General features: G+C 53.0%; 1 long non-coding RNA gene across 10 annotated transcripts in view; it reads left to right on the forward strand.

Annotated features, from left to right (window-relative positions):
• Positions 1–14,835, forward strand: part of LOC125176536 (uncharacterized) — a 306,435-nt gene that overhangs the window by 68,823 nt on the left and 222,777 nt on the right. The window contains exon 1 of one of the 10 annotated variants that reach the window (XR_007156301.1): positions 5,719–6,090. The exons of the other annotated variants lie outside the window; for them this stretch is intronic. This is a non-coding gene — a long non-coding RNA (uncharacterized LOC125176536). Of the gene's footprint in view, positions 1–5,718; positions 6,091–14,835 lie in introns of those variants that run through there. 10 annotated transcript variants of the gene reach the window in all.

The raw sequence follows: 14,835 nt of genomic DNA on the forward strand, positions 1-14,835 counted from the left end.
ATTTTCTCAGAGAGCTGGCTGTTAAATATTTGCCAGTGCATTGTTGGACAGAGCCCAACACCCTAGGCCTGGCTCCTCCAGATTCGGGACGGAGGAGAAGCTAGAGCTAAGGAGAATTGAATGGGAAGCTGTTTGTGCAGTGGAGTAAATAGTTGCATCAAGGGAAATGACACGAGAGGGGAAGGCACGAGCTGCTGTGACTTAGGGCGACACTTGGGGTGAGACATGGTTAATGCTGAGTAAATGTTTATTTCTCTTAAAATTGAGGTTACTGAAAAAAAAAAAAAAAAAGACAGTGGAGACCAGGCTAGAGATGAGGGAAGGTTAGGGACCGTTCTTGAAAGATCTGTGAACTGCTAGAAGGAAGTTGTGCCACACCACGGCAGGCGATGAACTCACGGGATCAAGTTGCAGCTTGCACATGCTGGGCCACAAAGCCGTTTGCGTGTCCATGTTCTGAGTCTGCCTTTCCGAGGGGTGTGGGCAGGGGCTCCAGCCACGAGACGGTTAAATCAGAATAACAAGGGGTGATTTAGCCCGCAGCCCCAACATTCCCTTGCTCACTGCTCCGGCTGGCCCTGCTAATGCTCCTGGGTTGCAAATCTACCTATTTGTCAAGCCTCTCTCCACTGCCTGGCTCTCTGTGGCTGCTTGTATGCTTTATTAAAGAGGCGTTTGCTACCTGTCATCTCAAACGGCCTCCTTTATCCAAAACAGAATAATAGAGATATCTCCCTCCAGGGACTCCGGATGCAAATGCCCGAGGACAGGTTGCCAATTTGCTGTGTGTATTAGGGGAAGGAAGCTGTCAAGGGAAACGGCTGGGATCCAGACTCTTCTAACAAGCTCATTTCTGGGTTGAGGGGAGACCTGGGCCGCTCGAGTTTAGATTACGCGGGCACGAGCCTCCGCTTTCCTACGGACAGCTGTCAGCAGCAATCTCGTTTCTCTCCGGGAAACAAAATTGGCTTTTCTTCCTTCTTCCCCTCCCCCAGCCCGTCCTTGGGTAATAGAGGCCCTGCCAATAACTGTCAAGAAGCCCTTGCATGGAGTGGAGATGTGGGCAGCATGCTCTCTGCTGTGTGGCGGATTGGGCCTTGGTTTGCAACCTGGAGGATGTAGGTCCTGGCAGGTGCAGCCTTGTTTCTGGGGGGCAGACGGGAGAGAGCTCATTTCCTCCTCCCTCCCCCAGGGGAATCTAATCAAAGCAAGAACACTGTCCTGGCCACACCTGGGCAAAGATGCTCCTCCTGGCCCTCATCACAGAGGGATGCACCGGCTTCCTTCCCTCCCTGGAATCTCCCCACCCTTGGTGCCCACCATTAGGGAGCCCACATAGGGACCTTTGGTTTGACTTTTGCTCACCCTATAAAGGGGAACTGTCCTAGCTCCGGGATCATTCAGCATCACACTCTGGATCCAGGGACTTTTTGCCCCCAGGAAGACTTTTGGCAGTGGAGGACTTGGGTACAGGAGAAAGGTCCTGCAGTATCCACCTGGGGATCCTTTCCTCCCCTCCATTTCTCGTAGGAAACCTGTGCACCCGTCCCCCTCCCCCCAGAGGTAGCTTCTAGGGAAGAAGCTGTGACTCAGGGCCTTACTGGCAGCTGGTAAGTGCCAGGCTTTGGGTTCAAACCTGAGATAGGACTGTTCCATGTCTTGCATGGCTCTGCTTAGGGTCACAGGGGCCATGCTTTGCAGGGGGTTCACTAGCTTCTACCTCTTCTGGGTTACTCTGCAGTGTCACATCCTTGTGGGCTCAAAGATGTCCAGCCACCCTGGGGGGCCTATAATGACTCCCCTGACCAGGGAGTGGTAGTCCTGTATATGTGAGACCTCCTGTTTTTTTTTTTTTTTTAATGCTTATTTATTTTTGAGACAGTGTAAGTGCGGGAGGGGCAGAGAGAGAGGGGGACAGAGGATCCGAAGTGGGCTCTGAGCTGACAGCAGAGAAGCCTGTGCAGGGCTTGAACTCATGAAGTGCAAGATCATGACCTGAGCCAAAGTTGGATGCTCAACTGAGCCATCCAGGCACCCCTGCCAAGTGGGTTTTTTTTTTTTTAAGTTTATTTCATTTATGGGTTTTAAAGAGTTTTCTTGACCAACAGGACCTGCTTGCCACCATATCCTCACCTCCATCCCTAACCCATGCAGCCTCAGGATCGTGAGCATCCAGGGAAGGGCCTAGAATGCACACAAGTGTTCCCTGAGTGTGGCAGGGGGTTGTTTGGGACTGGGCAGAGGTGACCCAGTATGTAGAAACACCTACTGGGTCCTGTGCCTGGAGGCACAAGTTGGCTTCACTGGGAGACAGGCAGTGCCCTAGCGTCATGGAAATGAACCTCAGGGTAGAGTCCAAGGCCGTGTGGGACAGGGAGGCCCCCTGAGCTGTGGGCACCATAGCTCTACACATTTGGTTTCTCCCCTGTCCTCTCACCTGTTTTTGGTAACTGCTTAATTAATGTTTGTTGCTAGTCTGTCTCACACCTTTCTCTTCCTTGGTGGTGTTCTCACCCCTTTGGGGCTAAAGGGTGCACCGAGCGTGTGCCATACCAAGCCTCCCTGGTAGGTCTGGCCCTGCACGTGCTTTGCCCGTCCTTCCTTCACAAGGAAGGTGCCCTAACTTTCTTGTGCACCTGTTGTAACCTGCCCTCTCCCAGCCCTTCTCCGAGGCAGGAGGCTTGGCCCACCCAACCCCACCACTCTGTCAGTATCCCCATTTCACACACGAGGGAACAGACCCTCAGAGAGGTGAAGGTCAGAGCAGAATTTGAATCCAGACATTCTGGCCCCAAAGTCTGTGGTCCTTTTGCCGCCAGGACTGCATGTTGGAGGTAGCCGAGATTTGGGGTCAGGAGTAAGAACTCTGTAGGATAGAATAACGTCAAGAGTCTACATCACTTGATTGTTGTGGGTGTTGGTTCTTCTGTGAGGAGGGTTTAAGATGTCCCACCTGGGGGGAGGAAGGACTGTGTGCATAAGAGGAGGAGGAAGGGAATCGGCAGAGCAGGGGCATGAAGGCTCAGGTCTTTTGGGGCTAGGCTTGCTGCTTTGCCCTCCAGCTTTAAGGGTACTGGGCTGGGGCTGGGTTTTCCTGCAGATGGGGCTTTGAGCTGTGGCTCTGAGGCAACACATGCCCCCCCCCTCCCCCCCCGTATGCGGTCCCTGTGGGGGCTCTCGCAGTGTTGGCCACCTGGACACAAAGCAGACTTGACATGGGTCCCCACAAGAGCCTGTGCTCTGGGGCAGGATAGCTGTCCCCACTGCCAGCCCAGTACAACTAGACATAGAGTCCCACTGTGGCCAGGGAGTGTGCAAGCCTCTGTCATGAGTTCTTTGTTCACAGTCCATGCTTCCTAGAATACAGTGTCAAAAAGGTAGCTTCGAGGATGAAGAATGACAAATCCAGGAAGAAAAAATGGAGTATTTGTGGGATTCTACCCACAAAAGACATTGGTATGCTCGAGGTTATATTCCAACTTGAAGCAGAACCTCACGGCCGCCTCACTAAGCCGCCAGCTGTTTCTTCCAGTGCCTGACACATGGTGAGCAATCACACAGTAGTTGAGTGAATCTGTAAAATGGGATTCATCTGAGTTCCTATCTCAGAGGCTTGTGGGAGATGGAATCAGATAAAAGCACTGAGTACACAGTAGACGCTAAGGAAGTGCTCATAGCTCTTTCTTCTCATAGGTGGGGCAGGGGAGCTTGGAACATGGTGCTTCTGACTTGTTCTAGCTTCCTCTTCTCATCTGCTTGCCCTCTGTTCTGGGACTCTAAGGCCTCACTGTATGCACAGATGCTGTGATTTCTCTAGGGGAGATTCCCCAGGAGCAAATGTCATGGAAGTCTTGGGAGTAGATGTGTGAATGCCAGAGCTGGAAAGGCCCCTAGAGGCATCATGGAACAGCCCAGATGGAGCTGCATCTTCTCCCAGCACTCCAGCCTACCAGCTGTGGCCTGGGGCAACCCACCAGCTCTTTGTCCAAGGGACCTGGTCTGTCAGAGCCTGGGCCTACATGGAGGGACTCTCCTTCCAGGTCTTCCATACGCCCTAGAGGTAAATGAACTCCTGCCTCTCATGCTGCTGCCTTTCTCAAGGCCAGGAAAGCCCAGGCCAGCAGACATCCTTTGCCAGGGCCTAGGGAGCCAGTCTCAGTTTAGGGAGAAGGCATCATGGAAGGGTTTGTGCATTAGGGGAAATCAGCCCCAAATAACTCCCAGATTCAGGTCTAAGCATTGCAGGTGAAGGCAGGTAGGAAATTACAGCCACTTGAAGCTTTCTCTCCCAGAGACTTGATTAAAGCTGAGGAGTGTTGGAGCCAAAATAGCTGGGAAAAGTGCCCTTTGATATGCTCATTTGGTTTTAATTTTGGGGGGCACAGGGCAGCCCCAGCTTGTTTTATTTCTGCTTCCTTTTAGCGGCTTTCACTTGGCTCCTATCCCCCACTGCCAGCCCTCCCCTGCTGGAGTTTGTGAATTTCAAGGTCAGCTGAAAGTCAAACTTTACCATGTTGGTGATGAAATGCAAGCAGATGTGGCTGGTTTGGCTGATGGCGGCCACACCCTGAGAACCGTGCTCAGTCCTGTGGGTGATGCCTGGCAAAATTAACAAAGTCTGATCGCTTACAACCCTGGGTTTCCATCTCAAGAGATTCAGATTTCAAAGTGAGTGCCAGTCAAGCTTGTGTTTACCTCGGGGCGGGGCGGGGCGGGGCGGGGCGGGGGGGGGGGGGGGTTTGAGAGAAGTGAGGCCTGTTGGGGAAGGTGTGGCCACCCCATCCCAGTGTGCTAGTGACTGAGACCGGGCGGATGGGTCCCTGCTCTTGGGGTTGGCCTTTGTCACTGGTACTGGCTTTGCTGGGGACATGGTGCCCTGGCCCTTCTTGCTGGAGGAGGGGACTGGTGGATTTTCCAATGCTGGTGACATCACATGCCCATCTAGTTGCCCTCTCCCCCTTTGAAGCGGCTTAAGCCATTGGCAGATGCTTGCCACGTGACCAGCAGTGTGTTGGCAGTGACCTCAGGGAGAAGGTCAATTTTCAGCTCGGCTTTCCGGCGTCACCCACACCCCTCTGTGACTCAGAAAGTGGCCCAGCCGGCTGCCTCCTGCTCCTGCAGTCTGGCAGACATGGTCGAGTGGTGCAGAGAGAAGTGGCTTTCTGAGGTCCCAGCCGCTTCTGGCACGACCCCAGACGCTGCTCCTCAGGCTCCCGGAAAGGTCTCCTAACTGCTCCCTGACTGGGGATCTGGTGAGGGACTGTGGCAGCTGTATCTCCAGCATACCTGGGCGTCCAACGCCCAGTCACATGCCAGGACTGGCTTACCCAGCAAGAAGGGAGACCCACACTTGGGTTTCCTTTCCTGGGCTCACCAGTTCCGCCAGCCCAGCCCAGCCTCTCCCTGCACCCAGTGCTTCCCAGTGCCCCGTCGCAGGGTGGAGCAGATGCGAGCACAGCCCGAGAAGCAGGGGGTGCTGAGGGACGGGCGCTTGGGAGTCAGCACCACGTTGGAAACCCAGCTCCATCGGTGGTCGGCTGTGGGACCTGGGCACCCTCCTCAGCTCCTCCAGGCCTCAGTTTCTTTGTTTGTAAGAGGGGTAATGGTGCCCTCCTCAGAGCTGCTGTGAGCACGAAATGAAATGGTGCGTGTAAAGTGCCTGGCTGGGTGCCTGCCGCCTGGTGCTCAGTAATGCCAGCTATTATAGCTATTGTCCAAATCCAGTGAGAGCCGTGGGGAGGGACCTGCCTGGGTTCCCCTGTGGCCCGCTGGGCTTTCCTAGCTGTAGAGCCCAATTACGCAGCCTTTCCCTGGTCCGGGCGTGCTGCCTCTCCCCCCAGGGTCCTTGCCCCAGCTCGGCTGGGAGCAAGGGCAGATGGGCATTGGGAGTTAGCCCCAAATCCCCCCTCTCCACCCTGCCTTTGTGAGTGGCAGCCTCGTGCAGAGAAGTGACGTATAGAAAGTGCCCTTTAAATTGAGGAGTTGTCCAAAACGGGGCTGGCTTTCAAAGCACATTTTTGGATCAGAAATCCCGGAATAAGAAAATTCTGAACGCAGAACAAAGCGCAAGAGCCTGCCACAACAGCACATGTGAGTCAACCCGGAGCGCCTCTGAAACAACCTGCCTTGTTAAAATCAGTCCCTTGGTGCGGGGGGATTAGCGCTCTGCAAACTTCCCATCCCAGGCCTGCCTGCATTTTTACTTTCCCTGCCCTGAATCTCTTGCTCCCCGCTTCATACCAGGGGGGACTTCCCACACAGAATGGGGGCTGCTCCCATTGCTACAGTGATGGAGAGATTTTTTCCTTTGCTTTGGGTGGAGAGGCAGACACATTGTCTGAAACAACTCTCCCTGCTTCGTCCCCCACTCTGGCTGTTGTCAGATCAGGGAGACCTGAGTGAAGGAGCCCCAAAGGAGGGCCCTCTCTAGGTTACTGTGTGGGAGTTCCAAGAGTCATTCCTTTCCTCCTCTTCCTCCAGGGTGGCTTGCCTGGTCTATTTACTCTTCAGAGGTGGGACCCCCCCCTCTGGGGTTCACAGACACAACTGATCACACATGGCACCCCAGGGGCTCGGCAACGTGCAGCACCCACAGGACCTACTGACTGCCCCCTGTCCCGCTGACTACCTGCTAGTGTGGCTTGTGTGCTAGGAGAAGCACGTCCAAGATGGAATAGCAGGGACACACCCAGGAGAAGGTTCCAGACCTTCCTGCCCCACTGCTCCCCTACCACTCTGGGCTGGCTGGAGCAAGACTGGCCGGCTAGCCTGGGTTCTGGAGCACAAGCCCTTTTCCTCACTCTGTTTGCCGAGCCTCCCCAAGCTTTGGCAGCTCATTATTTCTCCACTGGCGGGTGAGTGGGAGAGGCCGCGCCAAAGGGACGGCCAATTACCAGGGCCTCGCCGCCATGCACCGCCTTGGATGCGTTTTCTCAAATGGCGAAGCCCTCTTCGGGGAGAGGCAATTTGTGGGGAGCTCAGGGCAGCATAATTTATGGGCCCCCTCTCTCCTGGTTAGGAAAGAGGTGGCTGTGGCTTAATTTAATTAGCTGGGTTCGGCTGAGCACATGACCAGGATGGGCCTGGAATCCTGGTAAACGAGGCACACTTCTTTTGTGACTAAAGCACAGCCGAAGAAGAAAAGGTCTAAAGTTACTTGATTCATTAGGATCCTTGGGTTAGAGTTGTCTTCCAGTTTGAAATATAAAGCCACTTACTTTTCTTAACAAGAATCCAGCCCACCAGCTACGGTGTTCTGCTCATGCATTTAATAGGAATAATTGCATGGAGCTCAAATTATCATAACCTAATGCTCTTCATGGTAGATCCAGCCTCGTCACATTTTTCCCACAGGGAAATGAGTGTGTTCTGTAGGGCGGGGAGAAGCTGCCAGCTCATTCGCCCGGTCATTCACAGCCTGCCTCTGCTCTGCCCTGCCTTGTTGGTTGAGTTTCTGGGGGTGCAGGCCACCAGGCTGGGAGCATTGAGGGGGCTTCTAGAAGAAGGGGCCAGGGTAGCAGGTGCTCTCTATAGGTGATCCATAGCTCTCAGCTCGGCCTAGCTCTCTAATTTCAAAGGAAGGTCACAGTAAGAGAGAAAGCTAGGTTTGTAAGGGATGATGAAGTACTGATATTTCTGGTGGCAGTAGCAACCATAATGACTGGGCATAATGTCAGGGCAGTGCCCTTATCTTACAGTTCAGGGAACTCGGGTGCTGAGAGGCTATAAGAAAGGCTGGTCATGACAGACCCTGGCCCCGGGTTTTCGGATGTCCCAGAGCACGGAGGGGAGGTGCCAGCGATGCAGTTCTTAGACACAGATCCCTTGAGCAGATAGGATGCACAGACTGGGGAGAGGGCTGTGAGATGTCTGTCACCAGCCACTTGATCTTAGGTAAGGCTCTCTCAGCCTCAGTTTCCAGACCTGCGAAATGGGGATCCCAACACCTGCCCTGAATCCCTCCCAGGGTTGGCTCATGATGCCCGTGAGAGAAAGAATCCAGGTGAGAGGGCTCAGCAAAGTGCTGCCAGGTTGGTTGAATCATCACAGCCAGAGTGCTATCACCTGCAGAAGGAGAAGCTTCCTGGCTCAAGCCAGGCATCCCTCTGAGCTCAAAATGACCAGCGTGGCCAGGATTGCCAGAACTCAGGCTGGGCTGCTGCCTGTGGGGGGCCTGGATTTGAGTCCTGGGGCTTCCCCAGGTATGGCCTTTGTGCGCATCTTGCACGGCGAGCCGAGGGTGCTGTGTTTCTGAGCTGTCCCTGCAGGCCACAGAGGCAGGCCCCCCGGTGAACCACTTGTGGGAGGAGCAGGGGCATGTGAACGGAGGACCACTGCACGTCCATTTTGCAGCCAGTGTGGGCCACACAGGAACTGGAGAGGGGCCTTGTCTATGTAAGTCCTCCATTACCCCGCCTCTTGTGTTTCTTTCTTTGTGGAGCCCCAGGTAAAGTCACCGGGAAACCCAGGCTGGGTTCTGCCACGGGGGCTGGGGCAGATGGTGGCAGGGGCCAGTCACGCCGTGAACACTGCCATCCTCACCAGGCCAGGCTCAGAGGCTCAGGGCATTTGCCTTCTACCCTCACGGAAGCTGTGCTGCTGCTTTATCAGGAGATACAAGTGTTGCAGAGGCCATGGTGATCCCTTTCCCCCGAGAGCGCTGCTTGTTATCCTTCTGTTACTTCGCAAAGCAAACGATGCCTTCGTCTTCAATCGCAAATGGTGTTGTCGACTACTTCAAAAAAGCAGAGTGAATATTATTCCAATATTTATCTTAGCACAAAACTAACATTTCAAAGCCTGTGCCCATAATTCAAATGTTGATGGGGAACACATTGTGTGGATGTGGTGCAAATGTATACAAGGGGGAAGTTGCTTATATTTAATAGGGAAACAAGAAGTAAACATTTTTGAATAAAAATGGCAAAGCCTTGGGTTCTACGAGTTGCAGTTTTTCAGTTGAACATATTTAACTGGCACCTCTTAGGAGCTGTCATGTGGTCTGAGGGTTCAGCAGGGTTGAAGTGAAGTTCTTATTAGCAAGCAAGGATGCCTCTCAGAACCGGGGCCCAGGATTTCGTGTTCCTGGCCTTACTGGGCTGATCTAGAAGCTGGCGTGTGGCTGGGAAGTTCACTGCCGCTGCTTTGTCTCTCCCCATGTTTGCTTCACGCAAATGCTCGAGCGTGCCAGGAGCCCTTATAAAGGCGCATGGGAAGGGGAGAGCGGCCCCTTCTTGGGGGCGGTTGTCTTGTGGCTGCTTTGTAAGAGTACCCCCTCATGCTGAAGGCTGACCTGCCCTGTAGCATCTCCTGTGTGGAAGAGAGAGGTGTGGGCCCCTGTGGTCTTGCTCTAAGAATTCTTGAGCAACGGGAACCGTGGCTGTTTCTGGCATCTTACATCATGTGAGAAGAGCTTGCAGGCCTCTGTAAATGCTCGGGTGCCTGTCTGTACAAATGTGGGGCCTTGACACTGGCGGGCTCCGTTTTTGTTACTAATGCAGGGTGTGGGCACTCGCACTTCCTTCTGGAATCCTCCAGCCTGTGTGTCTGACTGGGGAAGCAGCTGTGAAGGTGGCATCTGCATAGCCCTGGCCCCATCCTGCTGCGACGATTCGCCAGGTGATAGGTATGTGGAAGTGGAGGGGCTCTGTATTGCTGCACTCTGGTTCCTGGGGCATTAGTTTCAGTCCTGAATGGGCTTTTCCTGCAAGGAGACAGCCACGTGACTTCTCCAAGTCAAGCAAGGACACTTCGGATTTGTCCCCATGGGTCTGTTCGCCATCATTGTCTTGTTTTCCAAAGTTGTATTGGTGCTTTTTTGGTGGGAGGGGCTTCCTTAGATGGCAGGACCATATAAATCCTCATGGCGCACTTAGCAAGGACACCCAGAAGTTCATGGGTGTGAGGGGGCACCTGGAATCATTCTGGACCACTTTGGCAGATGCTGCCGGGCAAGGCTGTGTGCTCAGAGCTGTGTGATGTGCTGGAAGGGGATGGCAGAGAGGGAGGTGTGGCTCTCACCACGTGAGGAGGACAGAAGTTAGGATTTTACACAGGCGATTTGGAGGCCATTTGTTTGAGGGGCTCTTCTCTGGAAACTAGAAGTAATAATAATTAAATTGAAAATTAAAAAATGATAAAGCTGGGGTGCCCGGGTGGCTCAGTTGGTTGAGCGTCTGACTCTTGATCTTAGCTCTGGTTGTAATCCCAGGGCTGTGCACTTAGTGTGGAGTCTGCTTGAGATTCTCTCTCTCTCTCTCTCTCTCTCTCTCTCTCTCTCTCTCTCTCTCTCCCCCCTCCCTCCCTCCCGCCCTCCCTGCTCTGCCAGCTCTGCCCCTTTCCCGTTGCTTGCACACACTTTCTCTTTAAAAAAAAAAATCATAAGGCTGACGGAGTGTTTATAAATAGGTCAGAAAGCGTTCTGGGTACCTGATGGGAATTAATTCTTGTAACTCTCACTACAGGTGTGTGAGGTGAACATTACTCCTCCTCTTTTACACATGTAGTAATAACATTTCGTGGGGGTCAAACAGCTAGAGTGGTAGAGCTGCCTCTGACCCTGGGCAGTCTCCTGGGCATGTGCCTGTGGCTGGGAGGTTCTGGCATGTGCCTGTGGCATGTGCCTGTGGCTGGGAAGAAGCACCTGCTTCTTCACACTATTTCTGCTGCAGCTTTTTTTCCTGGGGACTTGGTATTTTCCTGAAGGCCATTCCCCCTCTGTGCCCAGGGATGTGCAGGATAGTGTTAGGTGCTGAGAGGAGAGAGCAGGTCAGGATGGGGCTGCTCACTGTCCAAACCCAGGGCTGAGCAGCCTTCCTCTCTTCTTTTTTAACAATGTTTATTTTTGAGTGAGAGAGCGCACAAGCAAGGGAAGGACAGAGAGAGGGGGGACAGAGGATCCGAAGCAGGCTCCATGCTGACAGCAGAGAGCTCCGGGCGGGGCTCGAACCCGTGAGCTGTGAGATCATGACCTGAGAGATCATGACCTGAGCTGAAGTCTGATGCTTAACCGGCGGAGCCACCCAGGTGCCCCAGGCTTCTTCTCTTGCTTGCAGAGTCTGGGACTGAGAGCTTTGCTGTGGCTCAGGTCCGGCTTGCTGTCTGGGGAGAGCATGGGGCCAGCTCCGGCCAACCAAACCTAAAGAGCCTCATTCCAAGGTGGGAGGTAGAGCTGGAGCAAGACTTAGGTGACTGAATTGAGATCACACCATGTCGTTCTTCCTGGCTGTGTCCAGGGGCTGCTTACCAGGAGGTGGATACCATAGCATGTTCTTGCCCAGCTCACAGATGGTGCTCTCAAACATGTCAAGAGTTTCAAAGGCATCACACTCTTACATTGCACCCCTGCCACTACGATTATTATCTATTCCTGGCTGAAAAGCAGACAGCAATATGGCTAGGTCCTGTCTGAGAAGTGGGTGGTTGGAAGCTGGGACATGCTTGGGTATATGTGTGGTGTGAGAGCCGAGTGAGGAAGAAGCAGAATGTATCTCTAGGCTCAGGGTGGGGCAAGAGAGGGGGGCAGCTGGCTGCAGAGGTGTGTGATGGGGAGGAAGGGGTGGCGGCGGTGGTGGTGATGTTGCAATGAGATGCCAGTTGTGAGATTAGTTTTTGATTTAAGGCATCGTCAAGGAACCTGCTGGATCTCCCTGTGTATAGTTTGGGGACATTTGGCCAAAATGGATGGGTTCGTCCACTCTGTAGGTCATCAGGGAGCATTCAGCTTGGGGTCGGGGGCTGTGGGAATAGTTTTGGGGAAAACTTGAGTCCTTGCTGAGATGGCTGCATGGATAGCAAGGGAACAGGCTTTCACCAAGCACATTGAGAGAAGACACGTGTTGTAGCTGAAGGATGAAGTAACACACCCAGGGCCATCGGTGTGTCCGGGGATGGTGAAAACCGTAAAGCCTGGTACAAAGATTATTGCTTCTGAAAGCCCTTTGTCTTCCAACATCAGCATATTGTACCCCTTCTTGATGGGGTCACGTGTTGTCTAGCAGCAGCCTAGCCAGGTGTCTGCTGGGTGTCTGCCACCCAGGGAATGACCTCAAGGGCCACCTAGTGCAGTTTCTGAGGAAGAACACAGTAGAGGGGGTAGAAAAAGCAGGAGCATTTGCCAAAGCATCTAGTTTCTTCTTTCCTTGAAGTGGGCCCCCTGGTGTTGCCGTGTTGGTGCCCAGGAAGGACACGGGTGGAGCCTCTCGTGGTGTGAAGTGACACCATGTCGCTCTGGGGGCAGTGAGGTCTCCTTGGGTGATGTGACTGGTCTTCAAGGCTTGACAAACACCTGGATAGAGGACAGGCAGTGGTGTCTCATTTTAGGGGAGCTTTTAGACGAAGAAAAACCATTTGTCTACCTTGAGAACCATCTCCTGTTGCCATGGAAACAGCCGGATGGCGGGGGGTGTGGTCATGGCAGGAGCTGCAGGGTGGCCCCATAGTCTCTGTCCCTCTGTGCTCTTTGTGGACTCAGCTAACCCCCTGCAAGGCCCTCATGGGGCAGAAGGCACTGGGTGTGGAGTTGAAGTGCTTTGAGGGCCTGCTGTCCTTCTGAGCTGCTGGTCTAAGCCCCTCTTGGCTCTGCCTCCTCGCCGCTTTCCCTGCTCTAGGCGGCTCTGGGTCCCCAAGCATCTGGCTGATGTCCGCCTAGCACCAGAGTGAGAGGCTCCCGCCGTGGCTCCGGACCCTTTTTCTCCTAGCTGGGTCCTCTCCTCCCTCAGGCAGGGTTTTCTGGAGTGATACCCTCCCTCTAGGTTGATGTAAGAATTACGTGAGTTAATCTCTGTGAGGCATTTAGAAAGTGTTTGGCACATAATACGTACTGTGTTGGCGTCGGCTCTCGCTGCTGTTGAATATTCTTGTTAAAGAAAAATATCGAGCCCATAATAGTGAAAGACGTATGCAGACAGCCGACCTGGAAGGTGGTGTTCTTTCTGCACAGACCGTCCTGGGATTCATATTTCTGCCCTGCAGCCCATCTCTGTGTGTCCTTGGGAAGATACCTTTGCTGTCGAACTCCTCAGTTTATTTATCTGTATCATAAGGAATGCAATACTTGCCTTGCAGACTTGGGAGCTTTACAATATAAGAGCCACCTGGAGAAGCTGCCTGTGAGCTTCTGAGGGATGGGGGCCCTCTATGGTTGTGTCAGATGCTAGACAGGCCCAGGGTGGAGAAGATGGGGCGGAGAAGACTGAGCAGCAATCTGTTCTGAGGAACAGGTTCCTTCCAGTGAGGTGCCGGGCACATAGGGCTGCTGTCTGAGATGGTCGTGTTGCTGCAGGGAGATATGTGAGGATGGGCAAAGAGAAGGGTCGTGTTGGGATCTCAGGCTGCCTGGAGTCTCAGATCTCCACTTGTGGGAACAGCACAAGAGGAGACTGGGCGAGGGGGTGTTTGAGCCCTAGTCCCCTGCTTAGCCCTCCTTGGCCATGAAGGCCACGACTCGCCCTCCCAGGATCTGGTGACATGTCATCTGTGAATTGAAGTTGATCTTCGCAGAGCCTGCCTTCCCATCATGCCCTGGGCTCCACAGCTGACTTTTTGTTCCCAGTGGGAACCAGGCTGGCCCCTGCCTGCCTTCCTCCAATCGCTGGAGTCACCTGGGCTGTGACAGCCCTCAGGAGGCACCTTCAGGAGGCTGGCACCACGGCCAGCCGGGCTGCTTTTGAGGCCTAAAGAAGAGGCTTCCCCAGACCTTATGTGGGGAAACCTGACAGTTCTCCTGACACTTGGCCTGAGGGCATATAGGGTATAGGGTTGGGAGCATTGGAGGGGACACTGGAGGGGAGTGTTAAGAGGCCCCTTTTGAGTGGCCTGGAGCTCCCTCCCAGGGAGAGGAAATTAAGGTTCTGATATCTGGCCTTGATACTTGTTTAAAAAATTTTTTTTAATCTTTATTTTTGAGAGGAAGAGAGACAGACAGTGTGAGTGGGGGATGGAACACAGAGAGAGGGAGACACAGAATCCAAAGCAGGTTCCAGGCTCCGAGCTGTCAGCACAGAGCCTGACTCGGGGCTTGAACTCAAGAATCACAAGATCGTGACCTGAGCTGAGGTCAGACACTTAACTGATTGAGCCACCCAGGTGCCCCATGGCCTTGATACTTCTGTCGGGTGAGGTCCTCATTTGATTGTGTGGGAAGACAGAGCAGGGGGTGAGGCCATAGCTGTCTGGTCATGAGCTCTGGAGCTCTGTGGGGGCCATGGGCTGCTTTTGTGAAATTTCCTTTTTTGCCTTCATATTTTGCTTGGAGGGAGGGTATCCTAGTCTCTAGGTTCTTTGTCTCTCATTTTCAATTAATGTGTTTGTAATTTAATTTTATAGCTGTGTGTATCTTCAGGGGACAGAGGGTGGTCATCTGTATGGGGGAACAGTCATAATAATCAAAAGATAGTGTTGCCAATTAGATTACTACTGTTAGGTCCACATTTAATGTGCGCCTCTCTGTGCTTTTACATGTGCTGCCTATGAGCCCCAGGAGGTAGGTGTTAGCTCCATTTTACAGATGAGGAAACTGAGTTTTAGAAATCCTAACTGACCACTCTGGAATTAAAATAAATAAAAGAACTCCTCACTGACTGTTGTAATTACTAGTTGTTAATATTATTTGAAGGAACATGATACACAGCGTAGTAAATACACTCAAACTCAGGACCTAAAAAATTCAAGTATAATTACTGTACAGTGTTGTATTAGTTTCAGGTGTACAATATCATGATCCAATCATTCTATACATTATTCAGTGCTCATCTCGATGTGTTCTCTTAATCCCCTTTATCTAGTTCACCCATCCTCCCTGCCCCTCCCATCTGACAACCACCAGGTCACTGTATT

This window comes from Prionailurus viverrinus, chromosome A1, assembly GCF_022837055.1.
Source record: "Prionailurus viverrinus isolate Anna chromosome A1, UM_Priviv_1.0, whole genome shotgun sequence".
NCBI lineage: Eukaryota > Metazoa > Chordata > Mammalia > Carnivora > Felidae > Prionailurus > Prionailurus viverrinus.